The sequence below is a fragment of the Aethalodelphis obliquidens genome, unplaced genomic scaffold (assembly GCF_003676395.1).
Source record: "Aethalodelphis obliquidens isolate GAN/ISIS:26980383/991018 unplaced genomic scaffold, ASM367639v1 scaffold30, whole genome shotgun sequence".
Taxonomy (NCBI): domain Eukaryota; kingdom Metazoa; phylum Chordata; class Mammalia; order Artiodactyla; family Delphinidae; genus Aethalodelphis; species Aethalodelphis obliquidens.
The window spans coordinates 10,631,638-10,646,941 of record NW_020837974.1 but is presented as its reverse complement, the minus strand read 5'-3'; positions in this window follow the sequence as shown (position 1 = coordinate 10,646,941).

Sequence of the window (15,304 nt, the reverse complement as noted above, 5' to 3'; positions counted from 1 at the left end):
TCTTCAAATAATAAGTTTTGCTTTACAACAAGGTCTAAAAGTGGATCCTCTCAAGTGCTAATTTTGCATGTCACTTGCATGCTTTAAGGATGAAAGTAGTAATTACCAGGCCTTTCATATGCAAAAGTAAGGTGGTGAGGGGCATGCTGGCTTCAACCACAAGAGAAAAAGATGTGTTTCTCGGAGGCATCCCAGTTTCCAGAGGCCTTCCTAGGTCCGAGAGGCTGTATCTCCCTGGAGGTCCAGGGCCACCTATGCAGAATCAGCTGCGGACACGCGGCCTTGAGAGTGAGCATCTCTGGTTCCAGGAAGTCTCCTGTGGGCTTGGACCAAACTTTCTCCATGGATGCCAGGAAAGGAGGCCCCTCAACCCTTGACCTGCATGGCCAAGTGAAGCAGGGTTCTTTGGCAGACCCATGTGGGGATGGAGGGATCAAGATACTGTGCGTCTCATTTCCATCACGGACTCCATGCCTAAGGGCTCACTAGCTGTATTTGCACCCTGGCCAAAAGTCCTGTTCCAGGAGGTAACAGCCCAAATCATTGAGGAATCTGTCCAGTGGTTTTACTTTTCCTTTATAGTTAACTCTCAGGTAAGTGTCTGCTTTTAATTAGCTGTGGTTCAAAACCATCCATCCAGGCTCATACGTGGCACCCTCTGAATTTATTCAAAGACAAAGGAAAACAGAGTGGAATGCTCTGGAGAGGCCCCGTCGACATCCATCTGCTGCAGCTGCATGTTCTCCCATTAAACCATTCTCATAAATAGCACTGGATCCCACAGCCTTTTGCCAAATGTTTTTTGAACTGTTTTTATTAATAACAAATTGGAATTTGTTGCCGCCTGAAATAGGCCCCAAGTGTGGCCACCTGTGAACGCATTTGGCGAAGGTGGAGCCGCCCTGCACCTAATACCTGTCCGCATGCTACATGGGATGCAGGGCCCAGTCCCAGACCACCCACCCCATGGATGCCTTCCGTGCCCAATGGAGCCCACCCAAGTGGTAGCACAGCTGATGGTAAAAGAGAGGGATCTACACCTGGGAGCCAGGTCAAATCCGACCACTGCCACCGGATCTTGTTTGGCTAACGTAAGATGGAGATGTTGACGGTTCCTACCCCAGAGGGCTAGTATAGGTAGTACGGCTAGATTCTGAGCAGGATAATCAGAAAGAATTGAACACGAGGGGTTCACTAGGCAACTAAAATGGCGCGAAGAATTCTGCAGGCATGGCAACGCAAATAAATAAATATTGCCACCACCTCAGGCTGGGAACACAAGGAAGAGGTTGGAATTATTCAAACTTAGAAGCTTGGGGGAGGGGCACTGTGGAGGTGAACCTCAGACCCCTGAGGAAGGATGCTACTCAGCCAGTGTGGTATTTTGGTGGGGTGGAGAGATAGGGGTAAGGAAGCTAGTTCCACAAGTGCTGGGAAAACTGCAAACTGGATTCAGTTGCTGCTTCAGAAAAGCACTGTTGCTTCCAGAGTGAAGAAGCACTCCTGGGATAACCCTCACAGAAACAGGAAGAAAGGAAGCCAAGTGAAGTGGCCGGCCCCTCCTTCCACCTCCAGCCTCACATCCCCCCTCCCGAGCTCCTCATGGGCAGCACTTAGCAGGGAGCCAGTGGTGGACCAGAAGTGTGGCTTGCAGTGTCCTAGCCCATGCATCACAGAGTTTAGAGGGGAGGGTGTGGAGCTGAGAGAAAACAGCTTAACAACCGGCGCACCTGGAGAGGGGGTAGTTCCCAGCCCTGACAGCTGTCTTACAGAGGGGCTCTTCAAAGTTCCTTGGGATGAGAAAACCAGCAAGTGTGGGCATGTCATCTACCTTTAGGGAACACCAGTGGTGAAAACCAGAGATGCTGAACTTTGCCAAGTTGAAGAGACAAGCAGAGAACTAGAAAAAAGAGAGAAAGACCAAAGGATGCAAAGCTGGACTTGAACAAGAGCAAAGCACAAAAATGCAAGACCATGGCCATGAACTGATGCGGAGGACCCCTGCTCCTGGTGAATGGACAGGTAAACTGACTCAGGGCAGAGGGTCAGAACAGACGCCTTTGACTGAGGCCTCAGACCATATCCATTCTGACCCCCAGTTCCTTCCTTTGTCAAATGAAGACCTTAGCATTTGACAAAGTCAAAGGAGTCCTTTTTAGTAGTAATATTCTTTAACTCTATTTCTTTGTCCTTCAACACTGTGCTAGAAAATAACTGGCAGGTCTCTATATTTCTCTGAAGTTTCAATGCTCTCTTCTGGGAATATTCAATGAATATTCCTTCCAAAATATGTAATGAAACTTCTCTATAGAGAGAGACCAAGAACAGGAGGGATCTCTCTCAGCAATGCCTGGACATGATAACAAAAGGTACAAAGAAAATAAGGAAATGAAGTGGATTCCTTGACATGACAGTTTGGAGGCACTGTAGTAAAAGTAGTTTTACTTTTGAAGTAAAACTACTTGATCTTTAGGGAAAGGAGGCAATCTGGGTACAAAAAGAGGAATTCACATTGCTTCGTTTAATTATTTTACCATAGATCCAATAAAGCAGCATCTGCAAAATACTTCCAGTGTGCTAGGCAGGTGATGGGGTCAAGGAAGTTTCAGGCACAATTTCTGACCTTAAGGGCATTATTATCCAGCTCATTTGCTCACTTAGCGAATGTTTGTTGAGCACCTGCTCTACTTAGGAGCTGAGTTAGGTGCGGAGGACCCAATGGCAAGCAGGACTGACAGCGTTCTGTCCTCCTGGAGCTGATGACTAGTAGGAAAGACATGGGGAATATTCTCCAAGTAGATAATACACAAACAAAACAATTAATAATGGGAAATTCTGATAAGTGATCATTAAAAAAATAAGCAGAAGGCTAAGAAAAAATACTGAGGTAGGGTGAGGGTGGAAGACTGCTTTAGATAAAGCCAATAGGGAAGGTCTGGAGACCTGCCAGGTGGTAGGCAGGGAGAAGAGAGGGGAGACTGTTCCAGACAGAGGGAGCAACACATACAAGAGCCCAGAAGGTAGAAGAAGCTGGCCTGTTTGAGGACCTCAAGGAGGCTGGTATAGGCAGGGCATCATGGGCAAGAGAAGAGGAAATGAGGTGAAGCTGGAGAGGAAGGCAAGGCTTCAGTCAATCTGCTCTGCTTTGTGTATTAAGGAGATTACTCTCAGGATGCTGGAGGAGACCAGATGGTAGAGGCAGGCAGATCAGCAGGGGGACCGGGCCATAAGTGAGATTTTAGTGGCTGGGATTACAGTGGAGTTGGAAAGAAATGGATGAATTCATATATTTTGAAACAACTGAACTTGCCCCTGGGAAGGGCAGGGAAAGAGAGAAATTGAAGTAAATTCTAGGTCTCTTGGAAGACAAGGTTCAGGAAGAGGCTATGCATACATAAGGTAATTATCAAGAGATTTATACGAAAGTCCAAGACAACAACACGGATATTGCAGGAAGATGGTGGGTAACTGATTCCCACCTGCATAGTGACGTAGTTAAACGCTAAGTTACTAAACACTGAGGTTTCCAAGGATGTTTCATGGGAAATAGATTTAAGACGTGGATGAAGAGGGAGGAAGTATAAAGCGAAACAGAGGGGATGGTGGGTGAACACGTTTGCCAAGAATGCAGCGTTGAAGCAGGAGGGGATGGGGAAGGCCAATGGAGATGACGTCCAATGTCATTCCGACTCGGAGAAAGTTAGCTGCTTCTACTCAATGCCATCCAATCACCAGTCCTGGGGCCGCTCACAGCTGCCCCATCAACACTGTCTACTTGGGGGCTTATGTGTGTCCTGGGTTGTTACAGAGCGTGTCATCCACATTAGGCCATACAGCTGGGCTGAGCAACGTCCAGAGGCACAAAGAGGCATCATTCCTGCCGGACAATCTGTGAGCGACGTGTGGGTGTCGATGGACTGTCTTATTAAGGGGCAACAGGAAGGGCAGCTAACGTAGTTTTTCCGTGTAGTCAATGATTAGAGCTCAGTTAAGCGAATGGCATTGGCTGGGCTCCTACGGGCTCCCCAATGCTCAGGACAGCTGCTCCTTCCTCAGAGGTTGTGCCGTTTCTTTCATGTGTCTTCTCCTCTCTATGTGGTTGTGAGAAGTCCGGGAGTTGGGCGTCAGCTAATTATTCCACAAGCTCTCCACCCTCTAAGACAAAGCTCAGCCTGTCAAATCCTGCTCATCTGAGCTGTTTGTACAGCTCAGAACCTAAGAATATTTTTTATACATTTAAATGGTTGAAAAAACCCAAAGAAGGATCATCTTTTGTGACACATAAAAATTATGTGAAATTCACATTTCACTGTCTATAAAGTTTTGTTGGAATATGGCCACTCATTCATTCATGCATTGTCATGTATGTTTTCACATCACCGTGATGAGATAGTGGAGTACTTGCAGCAAAGACCACATCGCCCGCAAAGCCTAACACAGTTACTATCTATCTAGCCCTTTACAGAAAAAGTTTGCTGAAACCTGTTCCAAGGCACTGGATGCTCTTACAGAACAAGAGGAAGGTACAAGGAAGTAAAGGAGAAAGTATATCAACTGATATTCAAAATATTTTCTTCACCCATGTGGAAGGCCTTGAAAACCACGCTAAGGAATTTGGGTTTGACGTTATAGTCACTAAGGAAGTAGACAACGTTTTGAGCTTTGAGTGGCATGGCAAAATGGTACTTTAAATATGCTGACTTGGGTTTCTGCACAATTTATTTGACATGGTTACAGGAGAAAAAAAGCTTTTTAAATTCATCTACTAGAAACATATGTTTAAGATAATAATACATGTTGAAAAGAAATATACAGACTAGTGATTATCACTAGGAAGGGCAAAAAATTAACTGGGAAGGGGCACAGGGGAGCATTCTGGGTGTTGGAAGTACCCTAAATCTGGGTCTGAATGGTGATTATGCCAGTGTCATTACAGATTAAAGATGGCCACGAATTCTTTGCTCTTCCTCCCACTGAAAGGCTGGCCTTGGTGACTTGTTTGAACAATAGGATTTGATAAAATTGACATTCCAGGACTTTGTTAGATCTGGCAACTTCCATCTCGGTCTCATGGAATGTTCATGCTGGAGGAAACCAATGCCGAAAGAAGTCTGACCATCTGAGACTGCCATGATGTGAGGAAGCCCAAGCTAGCCACCTGGAGAACTCAAAAGGAGAGACAGATACCTGGTTGTTCTGACAGTCCAACCCAGGCACAAGTTACGTAAGCAAAGAAGCCTTTGGAGGACTCCAGCCCTCACCACTACCAGATGGCTGCATCCAATCAAGGCACTGGGGGTTTTAAGGTGGTTTGTTACTCAGAAAGAGATAACCAGAACAGATAGATATATATATATGCATGTTAGGCACTTTATGTCATAAGTCAATTAAAAATAAGTAGATTGTACAAATTCAGATTCAAAGATATTCAAGTCCTAGTGTTCTTCAGTTTGTGGTAACCAGGAACTAACTGCATGATTAGCAATAGGTATAAATTTTTCTATCAGAAGAAGATAAATGATCAGGAACTCTGTGCACAGGACACCTATGATAGCATGTGATTTTCACAACAGACCCATAAAATAAGTATTATTACTTTCTTTTGCCAAATAAAAGATTTGCCCAAGGCCACATATCCAGGGAGTGAGAGAATTCAAATATGAACCTAAGTTGATTGACTCAAAAGTTCTTGCTCTTACCATGGTACTAGGTAGACCCCTGGGAATTTGCTGAAGGTTATAGCAAGTTTTTATAATTTCAAATAGGTCTTACTTATAATCAAGCCAATGACCAGTACGAACCAGTATGAGCACAGAGACCCAATCTAGACCCGTTTATGAGACAGTCTGAACTCAAGAAATTACAAAAAGAAAATGACTTTATTCTCTTCTCTAACCATTATTTTTGTACCTAATAATCATTGATCCTCCTTTCTACAATGACTTTGAATATGTCAGTCCAATTCTATTACTTTCTAGACAACTTCAGGCATGTAAGGTCAGTTGAGTCTTATTTAAAACTTCAATCTTGTCTCCAGTTCAAAACTTCTCACCTTTCCCCATTAGAGTCAGTAAAAATTGGAGGCAGCAGGTTGGAGACAGAGGAAATAAGCCAGGACCAGGGGGACCAGGATAGGATTGAGGTCTGGGTCGGGAACAGGCATCTGAGACGTGGAACAGGTTGGGCAATAAGGTCGAATGCTACTCCTCAGAGGAAGGGGGAGGCAGCAAGAATCTGCATTATGAGGCACATTCAGGTCCTGCAAGTAAGTTTCCAAGTCCCCCAAAGCCAGGTAGAGATGGAGAAGGGTAAAGCAGACACTAATTCTGGAATGCAGAGAAACTACCTGCAAGGTCGGAACCTCAAGCACAGGTTCCCTGTGACGCCCATTCAACTTTGAATGTGTGTCTCTCTCTTAGTTCCTGATCAGCCTCCGGGCTGCCCCTATTTGCTCAAGACAATCCTGGAGTCTAGACAACCAGGAGGATGGAATGGATGTGAAATACCTCTTCCTTTGGAGGAACAGAGCAGAAATCAAGGCACTCAGGTGCCAGGGGCTGCCTGGGCTCTGCGTGTGAACACGGTTGGGGTAATGGCCCAACCTCCAGCTGAACCACTTGTCCATCCTTTTCTTCTTCTTTATGTAGCTGTCCCTTGGTCCACATCTGTCCATGACCTCCTTCCAGGGTTTCTCTGCTTATACTCAGGCCTTGGCTTGATTCTTACAACTACCCTGGACTGAAACTCCACCTCCAGCCCAAGTCTCCTTCACTCAGATGGCCCATTAAAATATCAGGTGTTTTGAGCCCTGTGTTATTAAACAAACAAACAAACAAAAAGCAAGAAAACAAGAAAAAAGAAAGAAACAGAAGAGGAAGAGAGAGGAAGGAAGGGGGGACGGAAGGAAGGAAGGAAGGGAAGAAAGAGAAAAAGAAAGAAAAAGAGAAAGGAAGGAAGGAAGGAAGGGAGGGAGGAAGGAAGGGAAAAAGAAAGTTGAGTCATGATTGGCAAACTCCACTGAAGAATGGAGGGGAAATCTGTACCAAATTTAGGAAGATTTATATTCAAAATGTTTTTTTTTTTAATTCAGACTTTAATTATCTAATTCGGTCATGTGGAATATCCCTTTCCATGGCCAGTTGGAATAAATGATGTGTCTCTGTAGTTGGAAAAAAATGTACACAGATGCCAAGTATTTGAATAAATTGTAAAGTTGTTGGCTTTGTCCACATAGAGTACTTTTTTCCCCAGGCGTTTCTGCGGAGTTTATCCCAAGTATGAAGAATGACTTAATTTGCAACTAAAAAATGTAAAAAAATTTTAGTCAAGAAGCCCACTCTACGTAGCAAAAATCACATTCTATTAGGGCTAATAATATACCCCCCTCTAATTGCTGTCAAATACTTATTAACCAGACTTTTTCTTTAAGGGCTGTTCTGGGGTACAATTCTGTCCAATTATTTTGAGAAGAGTATTAACTTTGCCTGATTCTCAGTACTTTTTTCACTGAGTGGAGATTAGAAACTGTATTGGGAAATAATATTGACTTATCCAAATGGATTTGTTTTGCAAGGTGAAAAGAATCCTTTGATATTGCTGTGTAAATATGGATGAGCAATTGACCATATAATTAACAATCCACCCTTTTCACTGTATCCAGTTTGTTACTTAGTGCATCTTCCCTTATAGCCTCCGTTACAACTTGGTACATTGTATGGTAGGCAAGGAATTCTCAGGAAGTACATTTTGCCTTTCCTTCCACATCAGAAAGTCATTAGGAAATGAATATAGTGGAAGAGGGTGTCTCCATATCCCAGGGGGCCCAGAGGGCCTTACCGCTGTGCCATCTTTCAGGCCATGTGGCTGCCCCCTCCTCTCCCAGGCATTTCTGGGACTTCTATCTAATCTCTGGGACTTCTATCTAATCTTTTCTTGTTTCATTGTCTGCCCAACTACCTCCTCTCTGCAGATTTACGGCACCAGTTATGGACCAGTAACACCCTCTAGACCCAGCATGTGGGAGACACAAGGGCTTTGAGGTCAGATCTGCATTTAAATCTTATATTACAATATTCTAGCTGTGGGACCTTGGGCAAATGTAAGTGTTCCCCAAAAGCAGGAAACTAGTTTCCCTAGTAGATTTATGGCCCCCTAATCCTGCCGATGAGGTCTGTTTGTCCCTTTATCAATGATGTTAACTTTGAGCATTTGGTTTAAGGTGACGCCCGTGATCTCCACTTCCTGTAAAGTTAAACATTTTTCCTGTTTAATTAATACATAATTCATAAAGGGATACTTTGAAGCTATGCAAATATCTTGTTCCTCATCATACTTTCAGCTTACTCTCAGCATCCATTGTTAATTCTTAACTTAATCAGTTATTATTTTGATGATTTTCTACTTTGTCCCTTCTACGTGTCAGTTGGTTTTCTACTGTAAGAAAGAGCTTTATTTTCTTGATTATTTGTGTGTTTGTTTATTATCATTATGGATTCCTGAATTCTGATTCTACTCAACTGGATATTCAGATGGTCCCCGATTTAGCCAGTGGAAATTCCTTCAGGCTGACACCTGTGTTCTTTTATGTGTCCCCAGAACTTTCTTCTTCTCTTGCACAATGAGATGTTGCGAGTTCCCCTCGTGCTCTCCTTGGCCCAGCCCTGGAATCAGATGCCTCCCCTCACAGTTTAGCTGTATCACTATTACAACCTTGCACTTCCCTCCTAGGAACTCACCTTGTCCCTAGACCCCATGCTGTCCCTGACATGCTCCTCTCCAAAAGGCAGTTTAACTCCCTGGTGTTGTTGAAGGTAACAGCAATGGCATTTTTGAAGCACTGAGACCCAGCCTCCATCTTAAAGGGCCTTTGACAATTTCAGTACATGCTCCGTAATAGGGAATGCCTTGAAGTCCAACCCCAAGACGTGCTTGGTCATCGATTTAAATGAGCTTCTCTTTTCATAATCAATCCAGACATTTACAAACCTGAGATTTTCTTAAAACTTTTAGAGTTTATTCACTATACAAGATATTTACTAATATAGAGGGAGGGAGTTACCCAATTTTGATAAATGTGCCAGATACGGCATGTAGGTCATGAGGACGCTCCCTCTTTGTCATTTGCACTCTGATGCTACATTAGGATAAGCTAAAAATTTAGCAAGATCCAGTTTTCCTGCATACTTACCATCCCATGCACTCCTAACCCTTTGGCCTAACAGAAGATCAAGCATAAAAAGCTTCATTTGAACGGCTGCCATCAGAAACTCCTATATCTACTTTAAGTGACAGGCTGAACCAGATACTTCCTTATTTCTTTTCTTTTATTTTATTTTTTTTTGCTGTAGGCGGGCCTCTCACTGCTGTGGCCTCTCCCGTTGTGGAGCACAGGCTCCGGATGCGCAGGCTCAGCGGCCATGGTTCACGGGCCCAGCCGCTCCGCGGCATGTGGGATCTTCCCGGACCGGGGCACGATCCCACGTCCCCTGCATCGGCAGGCAGATTCTCAACCACTGCGCCACCAGGGAAGCCCCTTCCTTATCTCTTATCATTTCATGTTTGTTATCTGGGATACACAAAGTTTATATTTTCTTGGGAAAATGAAACAAGCCTTACAGTGGAGAAGGACTTATCTAAAATCACCCATTTAGTAAGTGGCAAAACCCAGATTTAAACAGTGTCTGACTCTGATGCCTGTGAACAGTTTTCTAATTTTAAAAAACTTCTTTAGTTATAATTTTTGTATTATATAAATTCTTCCTTTAGAATAATCTTTAAACCAAACCAAATCTAAGTTTCAGTTTGGCTCCTTTCTCACTAACGTTTAGCTTTTCTACATTTACCTAAAACATAACCTTAAACATAGTCACTGATTAGCACACTCATTTTAAAAGAACTGGCCTTGTCTTAGCTGGGATTCAGAAGTTCTCTCTCTCATCTTTGGGCGGCTTTGACATCAAAATGCCTCACTACTTATTTCTGAGCAGCCGGCTAAAGGGGCCTGTCTTCAGGGCCTCCACCAGCAGGAAAGAATTACCAGAGGGAAATAGCAGTGTTATGTTTTCCTGTCCAGTTTCCTGTTCTTGGTTCTGGTTTGTTTGTCTTTTTAAACCCATCACACACCTGTAGCCGTACCAGGTGTGTGTAGGTTGAGATCACAAGCCACACACCTAGCATGTCTGAGCCCACACCTGCTTCTCTAAACCCAGGCAATTGCTGTATCATGGCTGGGAGAAAGCATTTCCTATTCCAGGCAAGTTCCAGACCTGCCCTGCTTTCTCTCAACCAGCTCTCCTCTGCTCACCACCCCAGGTCCTGCCCTTTGCGACTGGGTCCCCTTAGTTTTAGAGACCTGCTTGGCTGCCCCCTTTCTCACTTACCAGCTCACTAGCCTCTCAGTTCCTCACCACCTCCTGATGTAAGAGTCCCTGAAGATTCGGGTGAGAGTGAAGAACCCTCCTGAATCCCTGGTCCTGAGGAAACCCATGGACCTCCCAAGGCCCTGGGTGGATTTGGGGCAGGCCTGGGTCATGACCTGCAAGGACTTCTTGCAAAGATAGTATAGGAGGGAGGAGATCCCAGTGCAGGTCAGAAGGTGGAAAATTACCATTCTTGTCATTCAAGAAAGAGTAACCCCAATAAGAAAGCCTGAAGGAGCAGTCTTAGACTTGGGGAGCTGAGAACAAAAAGTCCTTGTGTCAGCTAGAGATGCTAGGCAGAGAGAAGGCCCAAGATACAGGTGCAGGTCAGCATCAAGGAAACAGCTCTCTGGAGGTCAGAGAGGAGGAAATGGTTCAGCATAAGCTGTGAGCCCTGACCTCTGGTGGGGTCATCCCTGCATCCTTTACAGGGTGGACTGCAGACTCTTATGGGTGAAGACACACCTCATTTCTCCTTAATTGTGGGAAGGTAAATTCGACCTCACTCTTTCAGATCTTTAGCTAGATGCCACTTGCTTAACGTAATTTCTAAACAGCACTTAATTATCTAACAAGCAGATGCTGATAATTTTCTGTAGCTATGTTTAGCAGCCTGCTCCCTTTATAATGTGCCTCTGTTGGAATGCTCCAGAAACCTTTCCTCAAGAAGTTGATATCATCAACGTACTGGGCATCTCTGATTCTAAATCCTTTGTCCTGTGAGCACTGTCTTAGTCAGTTTGTGCTTCTGTAGCAAATACCATAGACCAGGCGACTTAAACAACATTTATGTCTCACAGTTCTGGAGACTGGGAAGTCCAAGATCAAGGTGCCAGCAGATCTGGTGTCTTGTTAAAGAGCCTCTTCTCAGTTTCTGGATGGCTGCCTTCAAGCTGTGTCTTCACATGATGGATAGACAGAGACCATCTCTTTCACGTCTCTTTTTATGAGAGTTCTAGTCCCATTCACGCCTCTCCAAACCCCACCTCCTAATACATCAAATTGGAGGTTAGAGCCTTAACATAAGAATTTGGAGGAGACACAAATATTCAGTCCACAGCAAACACATTCACACTCATCAGTACATACACCGATCAGTATATCAGGCCCCATTTGCTGGTTCAAAAAATACTTGTACAAGGGCACGACATTTTGATCCAAAATACAAGAGAATATATTTGACCAGAGATTTTGTTTCAAACACATTGTTCAATTCCATTTGTAAAACCAGTTTCTTTTTTTATTTGTTTTCTAACGAAGAGTTTTAAGACTCTAAATTTCTTTTCTGCCCAACATTAAGGACATCCACCCTGATGAGTCAGGGACTTCAAACAGAAGCTGTGTGGCCTCAGCTCCTCACCTGCAACGTGTGTTGCAATCCTTCCTCAAGGCAACTAAGGAAATCAGTATTCCAGGCACCTGTGAAGAGTAGGGACCAGCTTTCCTTTACAGCACGGAGATGCTGTTTCACCAGGGTGGTGCATTAGAAAGAGCCTACGTGCAGCCGGGCAGAGTCAGTGTCAAACCCTGCACCCCTGCTTACCATGAGCCTCCCTTAGTTTCCTAATCTGTAAAATGGGAATATTCGCTTTGTGAGGTGGCTTTTTGGATTAGAAACACTATGAAGTTCCCGGCACACAGAAAATAGGCAAAAAATGAAGCAAAGATTATTATCATCTGATGAAGAAGAAATATCTCTAAGAAAGAAAGCTCTATCCTTTTATATCAAGGTATTCAAAATGCCATCGTATCTATAAACACTAGAAGGGGTGAAACATAGATGTCATTATCCCAGAAAACAGTTTGTTTAACCCTGATATTCTGATAAAGAGCCCAGGTCAAGGGAAAGGAACCTCTCTTATTTTTGCTTATCGGCCCTTTCCAATCACCAGTGGAAGCCCTTCTCCTGTTTCCCCTCCACAGCTAGAATTTCTCACTCAGGTGTTCTGGAGCTGGCATGAAAAAAAAGAGTAATAAAATAATTCTTTCAGACAAGTTTAGAGAGAGTTCTCCCAGAAGACAGGATCCTGGCTTTGAGTCACATAAAGTGTGTGCTTTGTCAATAACACAGAGAGCGAAGGCGTGAATGAGTTTTATTTCATTGGACAAGCCGTTCGGAATACAGATAAGTCCAGGCAAGCAGCTAAACTCTTAAATAAATGTTTTAGCACTATCTAGAAGGGAAGACTGCAATTGATTCCAATCTTTTCTGACAGAAAATCAGTTCTTTTAAAACTCCCGGGGCAGCAAAGAGTAAAAAAAAAGATCCCGTTTCTAATAAAAGTCGTACAGGTCTGCAAAATAAAACATGTCACCAGAAGCTGCAAGCCGCAATTAACATGCACGTAATTTCCCAAGGTGCTTCCCTCTCTCAAAACAATAAAAAACAAAACAAAGCAAAACAGAAAAACAAACAAGTTTACTCTGATTTGTAATTTTATAAAACGATATTTTCTAATAGCCCATAGTGTCTTTCTATATTGCCAAGGACACAGGAAGAGATATTCTAATACCAAACAAGGCCAAGTTGAATTGAAATGATAGTACTAACATCCCAGTATGACTGCTACCTAGTTTGTTCAGAGGTGAAGGGATTTTATTGTATTTAAAGAGCTTAACACTTGCTAAGATCTCCATACTCAACAGCTCCTGGACTTGCAGATGTTACTCTAGCATCGTGCTTTTCAAACCCAAAAGAGAATCCGTGAGAATACCTGGAGAACTTGTTACAACAGATACCGCTGGGTCCCACCTCCAGAATATCAAATTCAGTAGGTATGGGTGCTGCCTGAGAAGCTGCATTTCTTACAAGTTCCTTACAGCAGCGGTTTCCAACCTTTTTGGCACCAGGAACCAGTTTCGTGGAAGACAATTTTTCCACGAACGGGGGGCGGGGGTGGATGTTTAGGCGGTAATGCGAGCGACGGGGAGCCGCAGATGAAGCTTGCCTCACTTGCCCGCCACTTACCTCCTGCTATGCGGCCCGGTTCCTAACAGGCTGCAGACCGGTACTGGTCCGCAGCCCGGGGGGTGAGGACCCCTGCCTTAGAGGGTCCAGGGACCCCTCTTTGAGAACCACCATACCAGCATTAAGAATCACAGGCTGGGGCTTCCCTGGTGGCGCAGTGGTTGGGAGTCCGCCTGCCGATGCAGGGGACATGGGTTTGTGTCCCGGTCCGGGAAGATCTCACATGCCGCGGAGCGGCTGGGCCCATGAACCATGGCCACTGGGCCTGCGCGTCCGGAGCCTGTGCTCCGCAACGGGAGAGGCCACAACAGTGAGAGGCCCGCATACCGCAAAAAAAAAAAAAAAGAATCACAGGCTGATTTCACAAAACAAGGATAAGAATTTATACAACCAGAAATGATCACGTAAAAGGCAGAATGAAATTCACTGCATTACCAGCTTCTCCATTGGATTGTCCTTTTTCCTCTTTAGGATAGAGTTTAGCCATTTTATTGAATGTCTTATAATCCCAGTTACCATTTTCCTAACCCCCTTTCAGCCTGTCCCTGTATTCTTTAGTCCCCTGGACCACACTGATGACTCTGACATCCGGCTTTAACCATGCCTCAGCTTTGCTCAAACACCCTCAGTGGCTGGGCGTCGCCTGTAGAATAAAATGAGCATGCCAGGGCTTCCGGGAAGATGGCGGAAGAGTAAGACGCGGAGATCACCCTCCTCCCCACAGATACACCAGAAATACATCTACGCGTGGAACAACTCCTACAGAACACCTACTGAACGCTGGCAGAAGACCTCAGACCTCCCAAAAGGCAAGAAACCACCCATGTACCTGGGTGGGGCAAAAGAAAAAACAGAGACAAAAGAATAGGGACGGGACCTGCACCAGTGGGAGGGAGCTATGAAAGCTTTCCACACACTAGGAAGCCCCTTAGCGGGCGGAGACTGCGGGTGGCGGAGCGGGGAAGCTTCGGAGCCGCGGAGGAGAGCGCAGCCACAGGAGTGCGGAGGGCAAAGCGGAGAGATTCCCGCACAGAGGATCAGGGCCGACCGGCACTCACCAGCCCAAGAGGCTTGTCTGCTCAGCCGGGGCGGGCGGGGCTGCGAGCTGAGGCTCGGGCTTTGGTCGGAGCGCCAGGAGAGGACGGGGGGTTGGCGGCGTGAACACAGCCTGCAGCGGATTAATGCGCCACGGCTAGCCCGGAGAGAGTCCGGGGAAAAGTCTGGACCTCCCGAAGAGGCAAGAGACTTTTTCTTACCTCTTTGTTTCCTGGTGCGCGAGGAGAGGGGATTAAGAGCGCTGCTTAAAGGTGCTCCAGAGACGGGTGCCAGCCGCGGCTAAAAGCGCGGACCCCAGAGGCGGGCATGAGACGCTAAGGCTGTTGCTGCCGCCACCAAGAAGCCTGTGTGCGAGCACAGGTCACTCTCCAAACCCCCCTTCCGGGGAGCCTGTCCAGCCCGCCACTGCCACGGTCCCGGGATCCAGGGTCAACTCCTCCGGGAGAACGCACAGCGCGCCTCAGGCTGGTGCAACGTCACGCTGGCCTCTGCCGCCGCAGGCCCGCCCCGCACTCCGTGCCCCTCCCTGCCGCCGGCCTGAGTGAGCCAGAGCCCCCGAATCAGCGGCTCCTTTAACCCCGTCCTGTCTGAGCAAAAAACAGACGCCCTCCAGCGACCTACACGCAGAGGCGGGGCCACATCCAAAGCTGAGCCCCTGGGAGCTGTGAGAACAAAGAAGAGAAAGGGAAATCTCTCCCAGCAGCCTCAGAAGCAGCAGATTAAAGCTTCACAATCAACTTGACGTACCCTGCATCTGTGGAATACCTGAATAGACAGCCAATCATCCCAAATTAAGGAGGTGGACTTTCGGAGCAAGATTTACTATTTTTTCCCCTTTTCCCCTTTCTGTGAGTGTGTATGT